This window comes from Lemur catta, chromosome 7, assembly GCF_020740605.2.
Source record: "Lemur catta isolate mLemCat1 chromosome 7, mLemCat1.pri, whole genome shotgun sequence".
Lineage (NCBI taxonomy): Eukaryota > Metazoa > Chordata > Mammalia > Primates > Lemuridae > Lemur > Lemur catta.
The window spans coordinates 20,307,408-20,316,245 of NC_059134.1; the positions used below are offsets into that span (position 1 = coordinate 20,307,408).

The following is an 8,838-nucleotide window of genomic DNA, read 5'->3' on the forward strand; positions in this document are numbered from 1 at the left end:
GAATTAGAGGCAAAGCCAGCCAGGAGTGAGGAAGTGACTCAGCCTGGGGGCTGGGAAAGGCCCTGGGCCAGCCTCCCGCCCCCAGGACAGTTTGCACTGGGCTTTGTACTCAACCCCAGGGGCCTTTCATCCCAGCATCTCAAAGCCCCTTTCAAGCTGGAAGCAGTCCTGGGAGTTGGGTCATTATCTCAATTAGCAGGAGAAAGCTGGGCCCCAAGCCGGGTGGGGGCGACTTTCCCCTGAATCAGGCCTTGAGTCAGGTGCCCAGGGAACCCAGGATTTCCCAGTCTCGGGCTTCTGCCCAAGCCCTGGGCTGCAGCCACCTGACATAGAGGACGCAGGAGCTGGGCTGATTCGCCCTTGCCAGTCCCTCCATGCAGGGGAGATCCAGGTCCTGCATGAGGACCTGAAGACTGTATTTGCAGGCCTAGAACTTTCCAGAGGGCAATTCAGTGGCTGCTCCCACCCTGACCCCTATTGTTGTTGCTTGTAGGGAACCCAATAGAATGTGCTTTTCCAAGTGGGCGAGAGGGGAACAGGGTGAAGAAATAGAGATTCTAGGAATAGACCCAGCCAACTTTGGGGAGACTTTCCATCTTGAGGGGAACACGACTGAGACCCCAGGTTTTGGGGACCCTGGGTTGTTTTAGCCAGCTGACCCCGCTGGAGTTTCTCTAGCCTGTCACTGTTAGAATATTCTTCTGTAGCCAATCAACCAACAATTAATTGAGGCTCTTGTGTACCCAGCCTAAGACAAACAGATCGCAGTTCTAAATACTGGCTCAGGCGCTGCCCAGCTGTGCAATCCTGGGTAATTGCTCTAACCTCTCTGAATTCCAAGTGCCTTGATGCTCCTTGGCTCAGTGTCTAGAATATAGGAGATCTCCACCCCCACACCCAACTAACGTTGCACGGGAGATGAGAATCGCAGAGCGCGGGGGCTGGCAGGAAACTTCTTCCCTTCCCTCAAGGAGCAAAGCCAGAGAGACGCTATGGAATGCCCAGGTCACACAGCCAGGAGCAGGACCTAGGTTGTCATGGCGGAACCTTCAAAGGGTGTCCCTTCCCGCCCTTCTGGGCCTGGATGAGGCAGCTTCCCGGCTTGCTGAGTCAGGGTGGAGAGAGGCTGAGCTGTGGATTGGCAGGCGGGAATGACAGGAGTGTGAGGGTGGGGTGTCGTGGGGAAGTCGGGGGCAGAAGAGTAGCCAGCATGTTGCGCAAGGAAGAGTGGAGGCAGGGGAGGGTCCGTTTTAACGAGGCAGCCAAAGAGGAGGGGGGCTGGCTCCCTGGACAGAAGGCCACCCGCCCCCCTGACGGTGCTCCCTGCTGCAGGGATCAAAGCTGCTCTGGGCACCATTCCCTGGGAACAGGGCAGCGGTGCGGGGCCACTAACGCCCGAGCTTCTCACAGGTGCCTGTGTGATGTAGCTGCCTCCGTGGCCTTCGTGCCCAGCTCACCGCCCCCGCTTGCTTCTGAAGAGGCCTGTTCCAGCCCAATTGTCCCTTCACGCCTCCGGCTTGGGTTGCTGACTCAGCCCTCTGGATTGATGTGCAGGGGCACCTGTGGCTGCAGACTGCACACTTCATCCGTGCCCTAGGTGGCTTCCCCACCTCAGCACCACCTCCGTCTCCCTCTGTTCTCCAGCGTGGCTCAGGACGCAGCTAAGCTTATGTGCTCAGTGACCCCAGTCTCTGACTCTCAGCTTGGCCTGTGGACTTGACATAGGTCAGCAAAGTGAGTGCGGTGGGCCTGGCCCTTGCCCTACCCTGGACCTTTTCAAATCTTAGCTCCAGGTTGACACCTGCAGGTCCCTCCATGAGCCTCCTAGGTGGGAGGCTCCTCTGTCTCTCTCTCAGCTGCTGTTCCTGCAGTGCCACCGAGAGGCCCAGCTCAGGCCAGAAGGCCCAGGTCTGTGTCACGTTACCCACCACGGGGGGCTGGCTTTGGTTGTGGCACAGAAGCCAGCCGGGGAGGGGAGGTGAGGAAGTGTGGCCGAGCAGGGCAGCTGGGAGAGTCCTCTGGCCAAGGCCGGAGGACACATTAGGTGGTGATGGGTGGAAAGATCCGAAGAGGGAGCGGGAACTGGGCTTTCTTCAAAATCACAGGGAGAAAAGAATTTGAACTTCTTTGTGGGGGTTGTGAACGCTAGAGAATGGTTTCTTCAATACGACTAAGATGGCTTCTGAGGTTCTCCAATACGTTCACCTTAGGGCTGCTTCTGTCTTCCACGGCCGCGGCCCCCTATTCCTCCTCTCCTCTAGCCTCCGCTCAACATTTTTCTGGAGATTTTTGAGGTCTTTGGATGGGCATTAGTTCACTCATTTTGCAGATGAGAAAACAGAGACTTAGAAAGATCTGGTGATTTACTTACAGATGCACAGCCAGGAAACTCAGCAGGTCTCCCTGGCTTCAAAGCCTGTGCTCGCTCCATCACACCCTCACGCAGATGTGCACGGTGTGTGCATGTGCACAGCTGCGGTTTATATATTCCAGTGCGTGTGATTTCCCAGGAGCCCTTAGAGAATTGTTTACTGGGCTCTCTTCCCTCCCTCCCCTCTTCTCTTTCCCCCTCTCCCCCCTTCCTCCTTCCTTCCCTCCCTCCCTTCCTTTTCTTCCCCTTCCTTGTGTTCTTTCTTTCCCCCCAGATGATGCGATGGGCTATCTTTGTTCGTGGTGTGTTTTCTCTCCAGGACTTAGAGGATTAGAAATGCTGGCATTTGTCTCTCTGCAGCTTCAAGAACACCAGCTCCTAGGCCCGAGGAGGAGGAAAGTGGTTTTATAGCTCTCACCTGAGTCTTGGCACCAATGTGGCTTCTAGGTGAAATGTAAGCATGTTTTAAAAAGGCAAAGTGGAGAAAGCAGGTGGGGCAGGGGGATTGTGTTCTAGGCTTAACTTGGCCTTTTTCCAATTATATGACCATGGGCGAGTCTCCAGGCTTCAGCTTCTTTGCCGTACAATGGGGATAACAATGCTATCAACCTCCCAGAAGCTGGATTAGAAGACATAATGTGCATGAACACACTTGGTAGGCTACAAAGGGTCAAGTCACCTGTAAATGTCGACTGAGGAAATAGGACTGGTGGACACATCCCCCTCTATCATTTCGATGGAATATCGTGAGAACAGCATAAACCCCTGACAGAGACAGGATCTAGTTGGATGAACCATTCTCAACGATAATTCGTAATATGGCAGAATGAATTAACAGACCGCCTCCCTACCTTTCATCAGGGGGATATTAGGAATTAGTATGGAATCTATAATAATTAGTCATTCCAGATGCTGAGAACACTTAACTACTAACATCGTGATGCTTCTACTGCAAGCCAAGCTCAGAAATGGTGATGCTCCTTAGACAAATTAAAGCTGGGGTTACTGTTTTATAAAGGGCAGGGTCAAAGACAAGCTAGGAGGAGAAATGGCCCTTCCTCATATGAGATCGACTGTTGGCACTGATGAAAAAAAAAAAAAAAAAAAAACTACTGTTTATAACAGACGGAGACCTGCTTGCTTTTAGGCTGGTGAGAACATTGGCTGCAGCTCTCTAGCGGGAGGCCGAGGGGCTCCAGAGACCCACCATTGCTCTCCTGAGCCATCAGCTCCTGCCAAAGGGAGAGTCTCCAAGAGCATCTGGCCAAAATCTAGGCCATAAACAAGGAGACTTTCTAGGGGAAGGGCTTGGAGAGGGACACTGGTCCAGAGAACTGGAAAGAAGGGACTTTAGGAAAAGGATGGGAAATTGAAGACAGAGGAAAAGAGGTCTGGAGGGGGATGAAACAGAATGCTATCTCGAGGCCAATGCCTGGTGGCCTCTTTGTTCGTACTTAGAAGGTAACAAATTAGCTTGCCCCAGGTGGTACCGCTGTTGAGATCTACCTGATCCTTGAGAGAAATGAAGCAACAGCCTTGCATATCTCCACTGTAGTTCTCTATATTGAACCTGGGACACATTCTCCCGGGAGAAGGTGTCCAGAAAAGGACAGAACTCTTGGCCCATTTTCACGCAGGGAGTTTCTCTGAACTGGGATGGACGAGCACTGGGTCCTGATGGGTCACCGTGTGGAGTCACCAGCGTTACAGGCAGCAGAAGCGGGTCCACGGGCCAGCAGTGGTGGAGAGGACCACCCCACCCAGTGTGAGAGACTAATTCCTGATGGCTGTCCACAGGTTAGCAAGGAATAACTCTTAAGAAGCCTGAGTAATGACACATGCTCAGGGGCTGGACACAGATATTCCTGAATGCCCATTCTGGTAGACACTTGGGTTGGAAATAGACCCAACAGGTCATTTTGTCCATCCTCCTGCCTTACACAGAACTGACTAACTTGGTATACGGTTGCCTTACTCTTCCCTGCATCTCCAGGGATCATGATACTACATATTCCTCCACTCACCTACCCATCCATCCGTCATTTAGTGAAAGATGAGTAGGACAGGGATCCTCTCCTTTAAGAACTCAGGGTACAGTCTTTTCAGAGACTCTAATGCCTAACCAACAGGAGTAATTTCTAATGTCTAATCTTAAATTTCTAATCTCATTCAGTGTCTAATTTCTAATGTCTAATCTAACATCTTCATTTTGTAAATAAAGAGAAAGGTAAAACAGGGTCAATATTCATTCATTCATGTACACATGAATGCATGCATTCATTCCACAGATATTTTTGAGTGTGTTGTCTGTTCCAGGTGAATTGGGAGATGCCCCTCTATTTTGGACGTGCTGCTTACCTTTCAAGTTCACTAGGTACTTTCTAAAGCTGGGAAACAAACCAGCATTAAAAATGTAGTCAAGAAAAGCTCATCTATAGCTACATACTTGGACAAAGTGGAGCTTCCACACTTCTTTCATTTAAAGATCTCAAAATATCTAAGAATATGATCATTGCCCAGAGGGAGCAATTGTGTGTTGAGGGTTTCACCCCAACTGGCATAGGGTAGACCCCAGAATTCTTAATTCTCCACCATGAAATCTTTTCCAAAGGAGCAGGTAGAAAAGGCTGGTCTCTTACCTCTGTCTGAACCTGCTCCCCAGCCCTTCCCTTGGTTCTCACTCCCCTCCCCTTGGGCCCTCTCAGCTTCCACACCTTCTTCTTGAGGCAAAAGGGGGAGAAGGCAGGCTGAGGGGTGGGCCAGGAATACCCCTTGAACTCTCAGCCTCTACTGATTCATCGAAGGGGGGCTGGCTGGTTGCTGGAATGAGTGGGGGCAGAGAAGAGAGGGAGAGAGCGCTCTGCAGGCTGGGAAAGATCCAAACCCTCATTAATGTCCGACACCTCCAATAAAAGCTGCATATTCCCCAAAAGCGATTTTTGAAAATCCTAAACTCTTTGAAGCTTGGTATTTAACTGCCACTCCTTCTATGCACTTAATAGGAAACCAAGCCCCTTGGTTTGCTCATAGGGCTCCACCTGGGGCGACTGCCCTCCTCCCAGCATTTGAGGTCCTTGTGTGGGGACTCTGGAGGCTTCTTGTGGCTGGGCATGAAAGGGAAGCCTTGGTCCTCATGGAATGCAGGGCAGTGGCCGTGGGGGAACCTGAGGCCCACAGGCTGCAGTGGGTCCGAGCTGGGTGGGAAGGGAGCAGGGGTAAGACGTGGAAGGTGGATAGAGTTAAGAAACGTGGTTAAGCCCAAGCAGTTATTTTCTAGACTGCTTTATTTTTGCCTCTTCATTTAATTGAAGAAAATAGAGCATATACATACACTAAAATGGAATATAATGAAAAGTAAGTCTCCTTTACTGCAGGCCGCCTGTCTCCCAACCTGCAGGCAACTCCTATTAACAGCATTTTGTGTATCATTCAGAATTTTTTTTGCTTTTTAAAATATTTTTATTAAAATTCTTTAATAGGTTTAGGTCTACAAATTGAATTCCGTTACATGGAATTTTATGCTTTATATATATCTTTTTTTGGCCATAAACAGGAACATAGTACATACACTGTTTCATATATGACTTGTTCTTAACATATGTTAGAGATCTTTATGTAATTATTTCATTTGTATACACATATAAATCTATTCCATTCTTTGCCTGCTATTAGTATGGGTACCATAATTTATTTACCCGTCCCCTAATGGTGGACATTTAGGTTGTTTTCAGTCTTTTGTTATTATAAACAAAGCTGCAAGGGACAGTGCTGTACAAGCATATGTGTGCACATACAACTGAGGGATAAATTTCTAGAAGAATTGCTGCATCTGAGAGATGGACCTTAAGTTTGATAGACATCGCTAAGGTTGTTTTCTGAATAGCTAAGATTGTATCCAAAGTGGTGTGAGAATCAGTTGTCAACTCTCTATCCCTGATCCCTCCATCCAACCCCTACCCATGCAGGAATGGGATGCAATCGTGGGAAGAATTCCCCTGGGTGGGGGTGGTTGAAAATAATTTTTGTTGGACTTTGGGATGCATGAAGAGAGGGCTTTTTGTTTGTTTTGCAGAAGGACACATCCTCCTAGTGATGTTTGCTTGGGCTGAGCCAAAATGAAGAGGGCCTGTGTGGGCCAGGGGTGTCAGCTGGACTTCTCCGTGGGCAGAGCCGGTAGCCCACTCCCAGGGAACTCCACGCACTCCCTGGTTTCTGCTCATGACACTGCAATAATACTGCAATCATTTGCATCACGGTTTTAACTTTTCAAAACCTTTTGCAGCCAACATTTCATTTCACGTCAGCTGTGAGGGAGGCCAAACAGGTGTTGCAGGTTAGCTGAGGACACAGACGCAGAGAGGCTGTGTGATGATGGAGTGTGGTCATGAAAAGGCACTGGTTTAAGAGCCAGGAGTTCAGGGTTCCAGTCCAGTGCCAAGTTCAGGCAACCATGTGGGCCTCTGTTGAAATGTTTGGACAGGATGGCCACCAAGCCCCTCACCATCAAGGCTGTGATTTGATGACTGTCCAAGTTCCTGCAGTTAGCTTGGGGTCAAATGGGACACGGCTGTGCTCAACTGGCTGCTCACGATTCACGGGGCCAGATGCTGATTTGCCCATCATACGATGGCTCCAGGCAGGTCCCGCCATCCTGACACGGCTCTCTCTCCTTTGGGTGTTGGCGCATCCTCTCAGGTGCCTGGGGGTGGTTGTGGGGTGGTGGACGGGGGTATTGTGCCACACACAGAGAGGCACAGCGGGCTGGAGCAGATGGAATTGTTGGGGACGAGGTCCCCCACTGCAACCCCTGTCAGAGGCACTGTGGGCAGGAACCCTGTGCCCCATGAAAGCCCCTGTAATTCATGCCATCTGCCCGCATAAAACCAGCACATCTCCAGAGTCTGATTCTCCACATGGCTTTGGGGGCCTAATCAAAGCCAGGCCCCTCCCTGGTCTGCTAACAGTCTTCAGCCATCCTGGCTCCAGGCCCCCTTAACCCCTTCACCCCCAGCTTCCTCTCCCTCCCCGGGATCTCTGCTCTGCTGCCCTTTCCGTGCCCTGGACTAGGTCACACACAGGAGGTCATCCTAAAGCCAAGTGCGATTTCCTGGGAGAATGGCCCAGGCTGGGATCAGGAGTCCTGGGCTCCTCTCCTGGGGCCACTGCTGACTTGCTGTGTGGCTTTGAGAAAGTCATGTAACCTTGTGAAGCCTCAGTTTCCCTATTTTTGGCAACCTACATTTATATTGCAATAAAGAGCTTACAAAATTACTTTTTACCTACATAGTCTCATGGAATCTTCCAAAAGGAGGTAAGCAGCTCTCTCCTAATTACCCTCATGGGGGGAAGGTCATGAGAACGTGGGCTGCGGAAGACAGGAAGCAACAGAGAAGCCAGCAGTTGCCACGCCAGGCCGGGGAGGGGTCTCTGGGCAGGTGCAGACAGGCGAAGGCCCACCTAGGAGGGCGCAGGCTTTCCCCAAAGCTCTTTCACCACGACTCTCTGGGGACAGGCCCTAGCTGAGCCTCCTGCCCAGCCGGCAAGGTGTGGGGGAACTGGGAGAAGCTCAGAGAGGCCACGGGGAGATGACACTTCTGTTCCAGGCCACTGAACCCAACAAGGCGGGGGCTGTGGGCTGGCGACAGCCCTCACACTCCCCAGGAGTCAGTGCTGTCGCCCCCAAGGCAAAACAGGAGGAGAGGGGCTGACTAGCAGCCGGGGGACGGGGCCAGACCACGGAAGGGCGCAGTCAAAGGCAGCCCGGCCCCGGCGGCTGGTGGGACAGTGGCGTGGGGACACCCTGTGGTGAGAATGAGGAACCGCAGTCCGGTTCCCTCCGAAAGGCGACGGGCAGAGAAACCGGGAACGAGCCTCATGTGAGTTCCCACCTGCGCTGGGCAGCGGCTTCCACGGAGACCTGCTCTCTGCCTGCCCGGTGCTCGGGGAGGGCAGCACGCCAGCGCCTCCTTCAGCCTGGAATAGTGGCCCAGACTCCGCCACCGTCCCAGCTGTGTCACGGTGCCAACTTACACAACCTCTTGGAACCTCAGTTTTCTCATCTGAGCTCCCAGACACTTCCCTGGGGACCTGGCCTCCTGGGGGCTGGCTCTGGCATGCGAGGTCCCTCCCTGGTTCTTGACACTTGCTAAGGTTGTTGCAGGGCTGGGGGCAAATGCTTATGCCGAGGTCTGGCTCAGAATAACAGCCAAATAAAGGGTGGCCGTTGGTAGAGTGGTTACGTCTTGCTCAATGTCACATAGCTAGTAAGTGACTGATGCCACAGGGTTTTAATCCAGGTTTCTGCAACTCTGCCCCACAGAAAGCAGGGGACTTTGGACTGTTTTTTTTTTTTTTTTTTTTTGAGACAGAGCCTCACTCTGTTGCCCGGGCTAGAGTGAGTGCCGTGGCATCAGCCTAGCTCACAGCAACCTCAAACTCCTGGGCTTAAGCGATCCTCCTGCCTCAGC

The 8,838-nt window shown here is 51.7% G+C and overlaps 1 long non-coding RNA gene across 1 annotated transcript; it reads left to right on the forward strand.

Moving 5' to 3' along the window:
- Positions 1–257: 257 nt before the first annotated feature.
- Positions 258–7,653, forward strand: LOC123641464. The gene is made up of 3 exons (XR_006736300.1): positions 258–2,825; positions 4,009–4,168; positions 6,444–7,653. It is a non-coding gene; the product is annotated as an uncharacterized LOC123641464 (long non-coding RNA).
- The last annotated feature ends 1,185 nt before the right edge of the window (positions 7,654–8,838 follow it).